Raw genomic sequence first — 17686 nt, 5'->3', positions numbered from 1 at the left:
TTTTCCTGATTGATCAAAGCCAGTCCATGCACACATTTCGATGCCACATGTGCAGTGAAGATCCTTGTATGGGAGGTATGTCTAAGGTGGGGTGTGTGCAATGTTTTGCATTCCAACAATGAACCGCACTTTGTAAATGAAGTTTTTGAGAACATCACTATCCACTTGGGGATAAGGCACACATTCTCATCTGCCTATCACTCACAAGTAAACAGAATTTGTGAGCACCTCAAGGGCCTCTTAAATTAACAAATTGCCAAACTTAAAGCGACTCTAAAATAGAGTTGGGAACATTGTCTTCCTCTAGCTTTGTTTGCTATACGAAATCAGCCAGGCTCTGACCATCGCCTGACTTCACATGAGCTGGTGACGGGTCGCAGAATGCCTACCTCCATTACTCCTCCCACATGGGTTCACACCGAAGCTGAGAATGCTGCTACTGCATTAGGAAAGAAATACACAATTATTTCACGGCTATGACAGACTCTCTTACATGTTGTGTCTCAACAGGTGCAGATGCGGCAGAGGTGTTCAAAGAACACTGATGAAAACGATGAACAAGCTGATCAGGACAATTTCTGAGACCTCTCCTACTCTACCCTGGTGACAGAGTGTTATATCGTAATTTTGTTCGGAAGTGGCACAAACCACAGTTTGTACGACCCTGTATTGTAGAAGCTGTCACTTCACCTGCAGTGAAGGAGGCCTGATCTCAGGACTGACAAAACGGACAGGAAACCCAACACCAATTTGATATGCATCTGTGTCAACTTGAAATCAACTCCCACCCTTAGTATGAAGGGCAGTGAATGTCATGTCTGGGACAACTGTGTACAGTTGTCATCCCAGCAGGGGGACCCTATTCAAGAAGGTAGGAGTATGTGATTTGATCGAGACAGAAAGTCTGTTCTCATCATAACTTCAAGGAAGACCTGTGCTTTGATCAGGAGCCACAGAGAGCTTAATTAAGCAGAGAGACACTTTGATCCACAACAGACAGGAAGATGGGTAGGAATTAGTAGTACCCGTTGTCACCCCTTTACCAAAGCACTCTGGTTATGACCTCACGCATAACAGAAGATTGTTGGTGGGGACACAGGATTGGTTCATTAAGGTAGGCTTAGCCTGCTCCAATCACTGGGTCCCATTTGCATTTAAAAGAAGAGGGTTGAGCTCCTCTTTTGGCAGATCATCTGAAGGCTTCATCAGAAGCAGGAAAAAAGAACTCAGCATTGGACCCCGGCTAAAGGTACAGTCTGCCTTACATCTTCCGCCAGTGAAGGAAGGCCAGGATTTCCAACAGGGAAGAGAGATCCCTCCCCTAAACATCTCCCAGGGAACAGAGGGAGATACCGACCTCAGAGGACCCACCCAGCAGCTCCAGAACTGGCACCCAGCCAGCACACAGCATGCCCCACTAGATTCTGCCAGCAAGCTTCCTAAGTGGGAAGTGCCAGAGTGTCTCTGAACAAACGACAAGGCTGTTGCCTTCAAACACTCTCCTCAGCTTTGGGACGTCTGCCTTAAAGGATGGCACATGCCCAGCGAAGAAGACAGGAGGAGTGCCATGACAAGCGTCAACCAGCGTCCATCTTTTAAGGACATTTTCGAGCCAGTCGAGCCCTCAAACCGCAACCGGCTGCACCACTGACTGTTGTCACACTTTAGTCACAAAAAGCCATCCGAGAAGCCTGGCCCAGCATTCCAGTTCCGCCAACGAGCACAGGGACAATTCTTGACCCCGAGCCACTGTGTAGGCAAGGCTGCAGCTGTCCGTCCAGCTTTGCTTGCCGAACTGCCTGCCGCCTGATACCCGCAGATGTTTCCCGTCTTGAATGCTGTTGAGAATCAAGATCATCTCAAGCACCAGGTACATTGTGGTTCTGTCCCCCTGGTCCTTCTCGAAGACCCCTAGTGACATTTACGACCCCTTGCCCCCTTGGTGCTGAAAACAAATAACCTTGAACAGTTAAGACTGATTGCTTTACCCACTACCATCCTGTCAGTATCCAGAGTGCATCCCTTTCCTTCGTGAAACTGTTTGTCATTTGTGTTCCTTTACAGGGTGGTTGCATTTGTGCTAGTCTGTTGTAATTGATCTGGGGCCCACCCAGCCCTTTAAGACGAGGTAACAATACCCTTGAGATGAATGAGAATGCAGAAGTTACTCAAACATCAATAATTGAAATGAGTCAGGTAGTTGGCAAAAAGGTTGACTGTTTTAATGTCAATTATCTAAAACAGGCCGTACGGACATCAGCGGACATCTCATTGCATGGTCTCAACGATTTTCATTAAAAAATCATACTTTTAGTAAAAACTTGTCATTGATGTCGTTATCATACGTATTAACTAGCGTCTTCCTACGTGGTAAACTACAAAAAACTAGTGGCAACTGTGATTGGGTCTAAGGGAACATTTAAGTATACATTCCATACTAGGCTAAGAGAGTGATAGGCTCCTCAACATCAGGTTGGGCAACTAAGCCCTCCCCTCAAACAGGTCACTCTTAACGTCACTAAATACACAATGTCCCATTGCTTACAAAACTATAGGGCCTTAATTACTTGGCCCCCTAGAATTGGTTGGCATTTATACATCCGTCAGTACATTTGCATGGCAGACATGTTAAAGTTCCTTGGGGCCCTGATTGTGATGGTGTTGCTTGGATTCTGTGTGATTAGGATATTCATCTCACAATGCAAGAAGACAGCAAAGAAAGCTATAGGGATGAAAATCATGATCGATGTTGAATCAGGATGGAAGGCCAGAGATCTGACAGATGAAGAAATCAGAGACTTTGTGAAGGCCAAGGTCTCAGCTGCCTTGTAGTTGCCGCATCTGTACCCTCCTTCTGCATAGGAAGAAATGCAGGAATCCTTCCTCTATTTGGATCCAAATAGTAAGCAGTGCGCACTGTAAGTGAAAGAAGTATCACTATAAACAAAATGCATGTGTAAATAACGTACAAGTAAGCCCACTTCTTACAACAATAGCTTCTTGCACATCGCAGACGTCTCTCGTTTTCTGCCATTATATTGTTGCTATTGATGCTGCCCATTCTTAATCAACTTTTATTTGGGCAACATCATGAAATATTTCTGGAAGCTGCTGAGTCTGCTTCACACATTTCTCGATCATCTGGCTGCTGCTGAACGATTAACAAAGTTCCCAATGAAGACAAAGGAGTCGTCTTTTCGCCAGACGAAATGTGGATGCCCCCCAGTGAGAAATAAAGTACTTTAAACAGTAGACTTTTGGATCTCTTCCATCGAAAGTCTCATTCAGGATGTCCTCAGTGTTCTCTCAGAATACAGATTAACTTGAGTTATTATATGTCGTAACAATTCATTAAGGGCCATGTTATTCCTCAGGTCTCTCAAGAAGGTGCGAACATCAGTTTGTCTTTTTACAAGATGCGGGCATTCCTCTATCAAATAGTAGAACACCATGTCAACCAGTCTATGTGCATTATCAGCCGATAGGGGCATTGGTATTTTCCATACTGTACTCAGGAAGCTGAAGAACTGCTCTATTATAGCTGCAAGCAATGTCCTCAGGGTGGTTCCATGTGATAATTTTGCCGCAAAAATATCGCCATACAAAAATATCGCCATATTTTTTGGACGAAATTCACAATGGACCCTGCATGGGACATCCCCGCAACCCCCGCATCACTTTTTAATGTTCAGGGGACACCCCCGAAACCCCCGCTCCCACATAATATCCCCAATAAAAATATTGCCTATGGCGAACCAAACGGCCATATTTACGGCGATATTTTTGTTGGGGATATTATTACCTGATACCCTCACGATTGGACCAGACTAAGGATCTTGCAGAAAATTACGAACATCAAAAGTTCTCCCCACCAGCGCAGGGCACGAACAAAGAATGTAGATAAAAACAGCAAGGCACCACCATGGGCACCTCCGAAAAGAAACTCAGTGAGAAAGGAATCGGGGAACTGTTCCCTCTTCCAGTCATCAAAAAGGAACTCCAAATATGGCATGTTTTCCTTCTCAATCAAGACTTAAACATGCTTCAGTCCAATGACAACAAACTCCTGTGGCTCAAGAACAAATAGCTTTATATCACTCCTTTTTTAGTAGCTGAAAAGAGTGTCCCAAAATAAGCCACAGTCCAATGTACTCTTTATTTGTCTATTCCAGCTTCTGCGTCCTTCTTCCACGTCATGGACCTAGTCTGCATGTGCTCAGGTTCTTCCCTGATGCTTGCTTCAGATTGGGGTGGGGGTGCAGGGGTTTCTCCAGCGTAGATATTGCGCTTCTGCGAAATATCCATACAGATCAGCCTTGCACCTTTACTACTGACAGTGTTACGTCCTCCACGAAGAATAGCCAATTAAAGCGTGGCTCGTGCCATTTCCTAGTAAAATTGAGGATAAGGATCTAATCACTGGGGAAATGTTTGGGAAGAAGTAGTTCTTCAGATCTGGTTGTTGTAACATCTCCTTCTGGGTTCTGTGCCCCATACCCATTCCGATTAAGCTGATCTGAAATGACAGAGATACTTGTAGTCATACATGTTAAGTAATTACGCAACTCCTTACCTAACAATTCTGCTGTTGTCTGGGCTTGACTTCTAGTTCTAGATGGAGGTGTGAGGGATGTCCTCATCCGCCTCCCTATCACTATTTTGTAGGGGTAAGATGGTGGTTGGAACCTGGCTGATTTCTGAACACATACAATGCCAGTGGTAGGCAATGCAACCATCCTTTCTTCAAGGTAAGCTTCAATTTGGCTATTCTTTCATTAAGCAGGCCGTTGAGTCTCTCGCTTACAGGTGATAAGCCGATGAAAACTGTGCTTTATACTAAGCAACAAGCTTATCTGTTCAAATACTTAATTAACAAAATGAGGGCCATAATCTGATCTTAATACTTCACATATCCCCATCTAGGAAACACTTCTTGTACTAGGCATTTCACTGGGCACATGGAATCTGGATGTGTACATGGACCAGCTTCAATCCAGCTTGAAAAGGGATATAGCACTACAATCATATATCTGTATCCATTACAGACTTTCAGCATGTCGACATAGTCAATGTGTAAATTCTGAAAAGGACCATTAGGTCTCGGAATAACTCCTCTAACTGTATGCAGTGTGTGCCCAGCAGTGAACTTTTTACATACAATGCAGTTTACTACATAAAATGCAACATGTTCTACCAAATTCGGAACAAACCATTCCTCCGCAATGCGGTGAGGCTCTCTCTAGTGACATGCGCATGGGAGTGTAGCTGTTATAACACCACCTTTAATAAGGCTACAGGCATCACTGGTTTACCGGTGCTGTCTTGTCACCACAATGCTTCAGAAGGGCTTAAAGAACATCCCCTCCATGTCCACAGGTCTTTCTCATCCTGAGGCGCTTCCCCTTGAATTTCTACTAGCTGAGTCTTAGACAAATCGTTATAACAATCAGGCACACTCATCATCACCACCATGCTTTCATTCACATCAGGCGTATCAAACTTCATAATGTTTTCTGAACATGTAACACGTTTCGCTTCCTCGTCTGCTGCTTGATTTCCATGTGAGATAAAATCTGCCCTTATAGTGTGTGCTGCACACTTAATGACTGCGATGGCTACTGGGAGTTGTAGTGCTTTAATAAGTTTGTCCAATAAGGTGGTGCGTGCTGCACTGGAGTGCCGTCCGCTCGGAGGTGGCCCCACCTTTTCCAACATGCTAGCCATGTGTGCACTGTCTACGTCACATAGACAAGAGTCACTGAACACTGTTACTTCCTGATCTGCGTGATTCTCGAGCGCAACAATCAGCACCACTAATTCTGCAGCCTGTTCCGAAAAGTGAGATGGTAGTTGTGCACTTATCAATACTTCAAACTCCCCATCGGCGTGTGCTTCACCACAGCGGCACCTGTATATATTTGTCCATCATTTTGATCGCTTCTAGAAGAACCGTCAATAAAAAGAATCTCCCCAGCTGCCAATGCATTTTCCTTCACCCTCGGGAGTTCATCATAGAATTCCTCATAGTCCAAGCAATCATGTGCATGCTCGTCGTCTGCCAGTGGTTCTGCTATAAGCATGGCAGGGTTCACTATTCTTCATCAAACTATTTTAATCGCTGTATTCAATATAACCAGCTTGTAGGTAGAAGCATAATTGGGAATCCCTAAAACTGTAGCTGTGCAAATTGCCTTTTTCAACTCATCAAACCCTTCTTCCATTTCTTCAGTCCAGGCCAATTGTTTCCTGAGTTGCTTGTGCCTTCTTCAGAGTTTGCAACAAGGGCCTTATATATGAACTGTAATCAAAGACGCATGCTCTTACATAATTACATAGTCAAAAATTCTTTGCATTTGCTTTATCGTGTGTGGCTTAACTGTTTTCAAAATAGCCTCAGCCCTCTCAGGAGTGACTTTCTTTCCTTTATGCAAAATTAACTGGCCTATATACAACACTTCCTCTTGACAATACTGCAATTTCTCCTTGTCTACTTTATATTCTTTCTCTGCAAGAATAATCATCAGTTGAACTGAATTGCGTCTGCACTCTTCTTCTGAGGCGCTGCAGACTGATATGTCATCTATGTACTGCAAAACAACACTTTCCAAATCAATACTGCTTATGTCCACCTGCAGGACTCCATTGAAAATCGATGGAGACTCACAGTACCCCTGGGGCAGGCGAGTACTTTTCAGTCGAGTTTGGCGGAAAGTAAAAAACGCATTTTTCAAGTCAATCACAGTGAAATTTCGTGCTTCAACAGGGATACTACATAAGATTGTTGCAGAATTAGGAACTAGAGGGTACTCAGCCTCTACAATCTGTTTAATCGGACATAGATCTTGTATTAAATGCCACACCCCCCTTACTTTTCTTAATCGGATACACTGATGTATTACATAGTGACTCTGACATCACTAAGATACATTGTTCCATCATGGCGGATATCATCTTGAAAATACCTTTGTCTGCCTTTCGAGACATGGGATACTGTCCTGCTCGATATAAAATTGCTCCTGGTTTCAATTTAGTCTTTACTTCTCTAGCCCCCTTCAATAGGACTACTTCATAGGGGCCTGTTGTCTGTAATGAAACTGGAACTTTCACCATGTCTTCATCGAAATACTCATCATTTTCTGAAGATCTCACGTTTAATTGCTCGTACCCAACAAGTAATACTCACCTCAAATATTACTTCGCCATCTGATGGATCATTTCCAAACATATCCTCATCAGTGACATCAGTCAATCTATAACCTTCCCCTATGGCAATCACTGTGCACCATCGTCTGCCTTCATAATCCGTTCCATCAAGCAAAGCCATTTCTCTTCGCACTATGGCCGCTTGCAATTCTAGGGGAAAGACTTGTCCTTCCTCTTCATCCATAGGTATCTTTGGCCTGAATAACAACTTGCTGTCATGGCCACTGTGCAAGGACCACTAGTGCCATCATCTGAAGGGTCCAAGTTGATCCAGTCCTGGCGCCTTGGGCCCAAGACTCATGAGACAGTGTGCTCTGTATACTTTATTTCTGGTGCACGTGTTATTTCCCTCCCTGCAGGTTCCCCCGTGCATCAAGGTCGGGCGTGGCCATAGGGAAACATTGGGCTGCACGTGCAGCATCCTCTGGGAGTGGCAAGGTGGGGCCACAAGGCAGAGCCAAGGGGGCGTGGCTGGGATTAGGCTATTTATGCCTGCCCCGCCCGCATGCCAGCGCTTCCTGTTAGTCTGCTTAAGCAGCATAATGCTCACCGCCGCCTGAAGCATCTTACCTGATTCCAGCAATACCATTGCTTGAAGCGCAGCTTACCTGACTCCAGCAACATCATCTCCAGCGCGCATCTAAACTGATTCCAGCAATACCATTGCCGGAAGTGCATCTTACCTGATCCCGCAATCCCATCGCCTGCAGCGCATTTTACCTGATTCCAGCAGTCATCACAGTTGAGGCGCATCCTCACCTGTTCCGGGCGTCTAAGCTACGCGGGAGTCCATCTCGCCCAGCAGCCTTGCGTATCCATCCATCCAGCAACCACCGGCAGGTCTTCTGATAGCTGCCTCTCATCAGACGCCGCCAGGCCATCCCTGCAGGAGAAAAGGACAAACAAGGTTAGAAACACATAAAGACTTAACGCTAAGGTCGCGCAAAAGTTATTCTTCGCGCTTGACCTTAGAACCCAACTTACCTTCTACTGGGGACCTCGCAAACTCCTCTGCCCTCCATTTGGACTCGCTCCCAACACCGCAACTCTGCTGGGCCCTTCATCACCTACTAGGGAGAAGGAAAGACATTACAAGGGTTACGGACAATAATCATTGTTAAGAAAGACTTAGCTTTGAAGTGGCTCAGCCACAGCTGGTCTGGGCTGCCACGCACATGGACCAGTGAAGAAACTAGGTCCATTAAAGGCGCCCCTGCAGTTGAGAAGCAGGACGGAGAGCTCATCCTCATAAATAAGCAGGTGAAACCATATGAGTAGACGCACGCTCACCTCATTCTGGGAAGAAGGGTTTGGGGGAAATCATAGTCCAACCACAGCATTCTCACTGCCTCTCATATTCTCTCAGGGACAGTGTCTGCAACCAGAGCAGCCAACACTACAGGAGCTGGGGAAGAAGCCTGATCCAGGGGAGCCATGTCCAGGGAGGGCTACAACTGTGCCCCAATGGCCCGCAGAGACCAGGTGAGCGTAACACTCATTAGGTTTTCTCATAGTTCTTCCCACTAAACCTGGTAGCCATGTTAACAGACTGAGCACCCCATAGTGAAAAACTTCTTGTTCTAATGGTACTCCTCGTATGGCCACTTGTCCTGCAAACGCCATAATAAATTCACTCATGTTTAAATAATGCATTCCTGGTGTTGAGCACACTATGCCTTCATCAGTGAACGAAATTGTCATGTTCAACTTTGTCATAATATTTTGACCTAATATATTGACAGGTGTCTGCCTTGAATATAATTAATGGTACAGATATGTCACATTCTAATAGAGAATGGCATTTTTTCAGTAAAAGGAACTCTACTTGTAGCTCCTGTGAAACCTTGAGTATTCATGGCATTTCCAGACATTGTAAATGTCCCCTCTCGTATAGATGAGTGTGTTTGACCCGTGTATAATAAAAAAGAAAAAGATGTGCCTTCTATATTGACGTCAACCCTCGGTTCCTCTTGAGGATTAGTCATCACAAATAGTATCAAACACATCAAGTCTCCCAGTGAGCTGTCCTATTTTAGATACATTCTCATCCCTGCACCTGTGAAAGGATTCCCTCCATCGACAGTGACACCCCCTATTCTAGGAGTCATTAAATGTCCGTGCTTGTGTCTTGCTGTATCTGCATGGGTGAATGCAGTGACTGCCCTTGTGGTGGGTTCATTCTCATCGGCTATGTTTGTAAATCTTGCTGTACTCTCAGCCCTTGTGTTTGCTGCACTGTCTGATGTTGAGCAAACCTATCTCCATTCTGTTGAGTTTATGCAGGCGGGTATGCGGTCCCCCCTCTTGAGAATTGCCCATTTTGCACGATCCCTTGGCTTCTACACATGCGTGCGAGGTGTCCTGACATAACACATGTCCAACACACAGGAGGTCTCCTAATTTGCTCTTCCTGCATGCCTTGACTGTCACTGCATGTTTTGAAACCCACCTTGGTTATTCTGGAAGCCTCTGCCTCTGAAGCCTCTCCTTCCCTGTGTTACAAATCCATAATTACCTTGATCGAACTGCCTTTGTTTATTCACCTGGTCCATGCCTGCTGTGAACCTGAACCCTTCTCCGCTAGTCAACATCGCCCCTTCGATGGCGTATTTAGACAATTTTTTCTGCACTAACTTTGCCTCTTCACCTTTCCTAGCATCGTCTTTCTTTCGATTCTTCTCTTGCAACAGTCTGCAATAATGCGCCATGGTCAGCTGAATTTCTGACCATGGCTTTGCTTCCATGCCCATCATTTCTTGAGCTGCTTCTGTACTGGCTCTGGCAGCCAATGGCATAGTATATGATAAAATACAGGTATAGATTTCCCCCAAGGCTTGAGCGTCTCCAAGCTCCATTCCTGCTGAAAATTCTGAATGTAAACAAGAGGATAATCCCCTTTCTGCATCTTTTTTCATCATTAAGCTCCCATATCTGACGTGTCCGGATACAGCACTCTAAGTCATCAGCTCTCTCCCCAAGGATAGCGACTAGGAGACTTTTAATGTCCCCTACAGCTAACGTGCTTCCTCCTGTCATTTTCTAAGCTCGCTAACCTTTTGTCTAACTTTTTTCTGTGTATGCTGCATGCAAATATGTCGTCATATGCTGCAAAACTGCCTTCGATAGTGATCCCCCTTGTGGCCATGGCATGAACAACTTATCTGCCATGCTTTTTGTCATAATGCCTACCTCTAAGGAGCCAGGCCGGGCCCAGCAACCCCAGAGGCAGACATCATTTCCCCAGGGAAGTCTCAGCGGGCCCAAGGTCGGGGCCCTTTGGACTCAGTCCTGGCGCCTTAGGCACCAGGCTCATAGCGGACCCCAGTCCTGGCGCCTTAGGCGCCAGGCTCATAGAAGAGGATATGTGTTTAAGTGCTTGGTTGCACACTTACCTGATGCAGACCTTGCTGCTTCATCCAGGCCCTCCTGAGGCCTGAATGGGACTACTTAACCTGTAAGACTACTTCACCACCCGGGTGTGGTCGGGGAAGGATACATACCTGATTGGTGGAAGGATACATACCAGGAACTTCTTCCAAGGCTATTTAAACCCCACCCGAACAGCCACACATGCTTCGCGTTGTTCTGCACCTAGCAGCTGGATGCTCACCGTGTCAGCTCCTGCATCCTGACTTCAGCCACGCCTGCCAGCACCCTGGAACACCTGCAAGGGGAGAAAGGAAGAGAATAGGAGAAGAAAAGCCCTTACCTGCTAAATCTGCATCCCGGAGTCATTTCTCCAATGGCCCTGAAAAGGAAGACATCATTTTAAAGGCATTTCGTTTCGATCGCTGCAGCGCTGCATTTTACTTACCTTTGCAAGGCGCTTCCATCTTCAGCAGCGATCTTCCGGATTCAGCTACGCCCCGGCGCCTAGAGGAAAAAAGACAAGAACAAAGGTGAGAGGGAGAAAAGGAATAAGGAAAGCTCAGTTTCCTTTTAAGTCTTACCTGTTGGATTATTCCCACTGCATTTCGGGTCCTGCCGCTTCCTGGCATCTCCGGACCCCGGCCCCTGTGGGGAAAAAAGACAAAGACATTGAATGAGCGAATGCAAAGACATTACCTGAGCGCTCATCCAGAACTGTTTCACTTCGGGTCGGCGCCATATCTCCGGCACTCCGAACCCCAGCCCCTAAGGGGAAAAAGACATAAGCATTAGCGCTTGCTGCAATTAGACAACGAACATTATTATTAAGCTTGAACTTTTGAACAGAACTTTTACAGCGCCTTACCTGAACAGTCAAGCTTACCTGAACTCCCATCAATCCTCAATCCAGTGAAGTAACTGGGTTTCAACGCGCCCCTGCATCAGAAGCAGGATGGAGAGCTCATCCTTCCAAACCCTAAGGTGAGGCTTCACGGGGAATCGTGGAGGAGGTATCGTGGAGGGTTGGAAGGGAGTGGGAGGCTTGAGTATTGTTCCACAGTTGGTAATACTCCCTTTTCACGCACAGGAGGGTATCCAACGAGCCAGGGAAGCCAGAATAGAGGGGCCCTTCCTGTCCATCTTCAGAGTTCTGCGCCTTCGACGCCGCGCCTCCGTGGGAACCAGGTGAGCGTTACACTTTTATCCCATTCTGCACTATACTGTTTAAGCTTGGGTGCGTGTTTTGGCAACTGCTGGCAGCGATGTGTAAACAGGGTAATATCCTCCATTTTCACTCATCACACTTGACTGTCAATACTCACCTTTACACTTTGCAATTGTTTTCAAAAATATGTTTCAAGAAAAGAATACAATATGAGCATGCACTAATCGTCGCAGCCCCAAACCCTCCATATCACGTTTTACTCCAATCTACCTATTTCACTGAACACCAACAATTTCAATTTCAACAAATAAATAATTCATTCTTAATACTCGCGTTTTCCTTTTTACGTCTCTGAATTCCTTTATTATTTTTTCACCGCATATATATCTATACAATAACATAAAACAAACAGACAAACTGACATACTCGACCAGCCACATATATCTCAGTCTATGATCCTCGAGACTTATCCTCACCCCTAAAAAAATATCCCAATTGGGATGTGAACCATTCTCTTTGGACTGTCATTAAACAAGTCTGTAGCCTACGTCATCCGAAAATGGGACTCTAGATACGGTTCCTTCTGTTACGTGCTTATGACGCAGGACACTGGGCCTATTCTTAACGTGACGGTCCTAGTCTCACGATTACTCAATTGCTGGGCTCCTCCCCTCAAGGCAAATACTTAATAACTCGACGCTCATCGCCTCGAGTTGCTTTTACCCCTACCTCCCTCAGTTACTCGTTTTCCTCTTATTACTTTCTCCACTCACTGCCCATTCATAATTTTGCCACCTCATTCAGATTGTACTCACCATTCGCTTTTTTTACTTCCGACGCTCGGGATCGCACCTCTTTATCAGCCGCTTCATCCTTCCATCCGTTCAGCTTCCTGTAGAAGTCGGGAGGGGATTTGGTACAAACCAAGGGGCCCGTCTCACCTGCGCTTGCAAGGCTTAGTTTTCAAAATAAACTGGTTCCGCTATCTAGAGGTAGTTTCATGTCCTTTCAGCCGAATGGCAGAGGATGTTCGATATTGCTGGGACCCCAAAGCTTACTTAGGTCGATGGCTCTGAACCATCATCTCTGCTACCGCGTGAACTGCCCTGCCCTTTAAGAACGAGGTAACAATACCCTTGAGATGAATGGGGATGCAGAAGTTACTCAAACATCAATAATAGAAATGACTCAGGTAGTTGGCAAAAAGGTTGACTGTTTTAATGTCAATTATCTAAAACAGGGAGTACAACGGACATCAACGCACATCTCACCACATGGTCTGAACGATTTTCATAAAAAACATCATACTTATAGGAAAAACTTGTCATTGATGACGTTAAGCTACATATTAACTAACGTCATCCTACGTGTTAAACTGCAAAAAACCTAGTGGCAACTGTGATTGTGTCTAAGGGAAACATCTAAGTATATGTTCCATACTAGTCTAAGAGAGTGATAGGCTCCTCAACATCAGATGGAGCAACTAAGCCCTCCCCTCAAAGAGGTCACTCTGAACATCACTAAATATATCACTAAATACACAACGTCCCATTAGTGACACAAGTATAGGGCCCTTAATTACGGCGCACCCTACAATTGGTTGGCATTCTTACATCCGTCAGTAATTTTCCACCTACGTTAGCATCACGCAGGCTAGACTTCCAGGTGCTGGTGAGCTGGTCATATCCATAGCTTCCCACCAATTAGCATTTCATCTATCATCACCTCAGTGGTCTGCTGTCAATTAAAGCTTTGAACTCAGCTTTGGAAATGTTCTTTGTTCTGGAGAATTCAGGGGAGTGAAGGCACGCTCTTCCTCCATGCGTAGGCGTGGTTCGTCATGTCTGTTCAACTTCATCCTTCTACGTGACTGAAGACCACAAAATTGAGCTCTGGTGCGTTTAAAATACTATTTTTCAATAGACCTCTGACATCTTTCTTGTTTTTGTCCATGTCTTCTGTACAGGAGTTTCGTTCTTTCACACGATTGTAACTAATGTCTTCTCATCCCAGCCATGAATGGCCTTGGCTTCTTGGTGCTCCTCCATCCTTGCCTTTCTGAGTTTTGCTTCTGTAATTCAATTGCTTTTTAAATGCAACACACTGGAAAGGCCTTCCTTTTCTGGTCCAGCTCTGCTATAACACGTTTGTGGAAACATCCATTCTTTACTCATTCCTATATATGTATACGTTGGCGCATGCCGCAATCTGCTCACTATAAAGCTAGCCTCAAGAATACTTTGTCTGCTTGCCTTTCTTTGCATATGTACATGGTTAAAATTACTTGATATCTTCATCTTTTCTGTAGCATAAGTTTCTTCATCTTGAGCCCAAGATGTCACTTATCGTTGATACTTTCTTGATGCCTTATAGAATATCTTCATTCTCTTGTCTCTGCATCTTTTCTATGTACGTCAGTCCGGCTTCGTGTGTGACGTCACCATTCTACTCTTTCATTCATTGGTCCTGTTTATTCTGGAATTTCCTTCCAATTGCCATCATACTGTCGTGCAGCTTCCCTCCAATGCTTACATGGAATGCTTACCATAGCATTCTACCTGTGCTGATGTATCTCATTCAAATTGCCATCATACTGTCGTGTATGCAGGTATAGTTTTCTCAATGGGGACCTTGCTTCCAGGATTCTGCTTGGTATCTGTATTTTCAATGGTACTGCACGTGTCTCACACTCTGGTTCCCAACATATAGGCAATATGGGCGAGTAAAACCGGCAAGGCTACCTCCAACTTCTTAATGAGGCCCATTATCCATTTGGAGCTGTATGGAGGCTTTCATATTCAAAAGCCCCATCAGTTCTTGTCAACCAGACATAGTAGTGCTAAGTTAGGGAGACTTTAACCACTGATAAAGACCTTATTCATTTGCACAAGGATGTGTGAAAAAGGGTGTTTGTGGGGCCTCATTCTAATGCCAGGTGCTGGGTGAAGGATAACCTGGCCCATAATTGCTTTAAAGATCCATGTTTTTATATTGTTTAGCTAGTTACCTACAAATCTAATTGTATCTAGGTGGATGGGCAAACAAGAACTCGGGAAAATACATTTTTGTGTGAACTAGCCATTCCGCAACCAAGGCGCATGCAACAACACACTTGTTATTTTTTTAACAAGGTCCACAGTACCACTACTTTTCTTTTTGCACTTTGATCACTATACAACAGTTCTATTCACTGTGTCATAATCACAGCCTGGTGCTTGCAGATTGCAATACTGAGCAAAACCTGCAGTCACTGAGATATAGTGGCAGACATCTTTGTGTGGGACATAAATGAATATGGCTTTGCACAAACACTACATCCTTTTCCATCAAGCACATACATTGTGGAATTAACTCCTGGATGATGTATGCAGCACTAAGATACTGGGCATGTTTCGGAAAGATGTAGAATCTCATTCTTTCAGCCATTTTTCATGAATGCTCCCATGTTCCAGCTCTAAATCGGCCTCAAATGGGTTTTGCACTGTTTAAATCGCTTAAATTTAATTAAATGGAATTGCATTGTATAAGTGACTTCACATGCCATTTGACCCCTTACACATTGAATCACTATGAATTGACTCTCGACGGTAATCACATCACAAGAAGAAATATCACATCACATTCTCCCTCATTACATTACAGGAACTGACTCAGCCTTTCATCACCCTGAGCTTAATTTATTATATCGAGAAGCATGGAACTTGTTAATATTAATACCTGTGATTTAAAACGCTACTAAATGGCAAACATGGAAATGTGCTGTAGAAATAGAGAGAGAGAGAGAAAGAGAGCGAGAGAGAGAGGGGGAGGTTGACAGTGGCAAAATGCGAAAGTGCTGTGGTTGCTGACTGCAGAGGTCAATGGTCGCAGTGCTGAGAGGACAACAGGTTATTTTGCCTTGGTATTGGTCTTCGCCATGACCTCTAATGCTTTGTTAAGCCTTCTATGTTTTCTTCATGCCTTGCTGTGCCATGTTATAAAGTGCTGTAAGTGGGGAGATTGAGAGGTGCAATGTTGCCAGGCAATTACCTTTTCAAAGGTTATTCTTTTTTCATTAAGGATGCAAATATTGACACTGCCTGCCTCGGGGACAGTCTTTCTATGATGTTGGTGTCACAAAAAAGGGAGATGGCAGATCTACTTGACAGTATACATCATTATTTATTTTAATTATAAGTATGGGTTTGGGCACTAGAATTAGACCCAAGCGCTACTCTGGCTTGCTTTGGCGTTGTGCAATTTGGCTTGAGCTGTGTTGCCCACACCTCCGGTGGTATTGGTAATGTGTATTTGCCCGGTTACCTTGCTTGTGATCACTAAGACTCTTGATATCATGGTTTATAATGTCAAGTTTTGATCTTTAATATCATTATGATCAGTCGACAAGTGTTTCGACCCCTCCGGGTCTTTATCAGGGCTGAACGATTTATATTTACATGTGCACAATACATAAATGACAAAAAGATGTGACGTTGGTGATGATTATGACAGTGCATAGTCATTACAGGCATAGCAGTCAAGTGTTAACTGTGCATCATAGAAAGTACCTCAGTGAGTTACATTACACATGTTCATGCGGGTGGAGGAAGAAAAGAAGGGGAGAGAGGAAACAGAAGTCATGTGTTAGTATCAGGTCCCCCCAAAGCCAGCCTCTGGCCCCCCCTAGAAAGGGGGCCATGCCAGTGGTGTTAATGACCACTGGTAACCGAGGGAGTGGGGGGTGGATGTCCCTCTAAACCACGGGTGCACAACATGCGGCCCAAGTGCGGCCCAGTATGTTGATGTTCCCGGCGCGCCAGGATGAAAGACTCTCCTAACGGAGGACAGGCCGCAAGCAGCTACGGGCGTCCTCTGTTAGGAAAGTCTTTTTTTTACTTGCCATTCCGGGAAATGCTGACCCTCTATTGGTGGACTACATTTACTACGTGGCTTTTACGAGTCACCTAGTGCAAGGGCTACACCAATAGAGGGCCAGCATTGCAGCTGGCGTGGTGCAGACTGTTGCCGCAAGGCATTTCAGCCTTTCCACGCCAGCTGCAGCGCAAGCACATCCACAGTGCCGGTAAGTGGGGGCACTCTCATGTTCTTTATTGGTGTGTGTGCTGGGAGTTTGGGGTGTGTGCAGGGGCGTATCCAGCATTGCAACAGTGTGTCGGGTGAGGTGCAAAAAAAGTCCTGCTACTTTCCCCCCAAATGCAGTGTGCGCTGCGCAATTCCATACATACGGCCTCATTCATGCAGCTTCCCCTCCCATCAACTTTTTTTTGGTAACATTAGTGGCAGATGGCATTTTAACACCTACACTTGCATACGGATTGCACCAACAGAAGTGACTTCACAGAAAAGGACGTTGCAAGGAGCATCATCAGTTTTTGGTACTTGAAGGTACAATGGAAGTGACTTTAGAATAGGTTGCCATAAGTAAGCCAAGTGGTAAATAACTTTGTGGTGCAAAATACCTAAATTGCACTGTTATTATAGATGCAGCAACTCTATAGTCATTAGGATTTGTTTTTTCATAACAGCATGATATGCTAACATAAGCTATGAAGTGAATCACTGCAGATAAGGCACAGTACGATTGCATGATTTGCCCAGGATCACACACTTTGGTTTGTAGTGAAACCGGGATGCAGACAGTCATTTGTTGATCCCAATTCTATTTAGCTCACTGTCTTTGTGAAAAGGCTCTTGCGCTGATGCAATCCACTGGTCATTATGTTGTTTGGGGGGTGTGGGGCATATGGTTTCGTTGGGGGCGGTGGCCATGGGGCATAGTGTGGGGGTGCAGGCCATGGAGCACAGTTTTTAGTTGTGGGATTGTGGCCATGGGCATAGTGTTTGGTTGCAGGGTGGGGTCCATTGGGCATAGAGTTTGGTTGGGGGGGTGGGGGCCATTGGGCATAGTGTTTGGTTGGGGGGTGGGGCCAATGTGGCATAGTGTTTGGT

This window comes from Ambystoma mexicanum, chromosome 2p (genome assembly GCF_040938575.1).
Source record: "Ambystoma mexicanum isolate Mex_15411 chromosome 2p, UKY_AmexF1_1, whole genome shotgun sequence".
NCBI classification, from domain to species: domain Eukaryota; kingdom Metazoa; phylum Chordata; class Amphibia; order Caudata; family Ambystomatidae; genus Ambystoma; species Ambystoma mexicanum.
Note: the sequence above shows the minus strand (reverse complement) of the source record.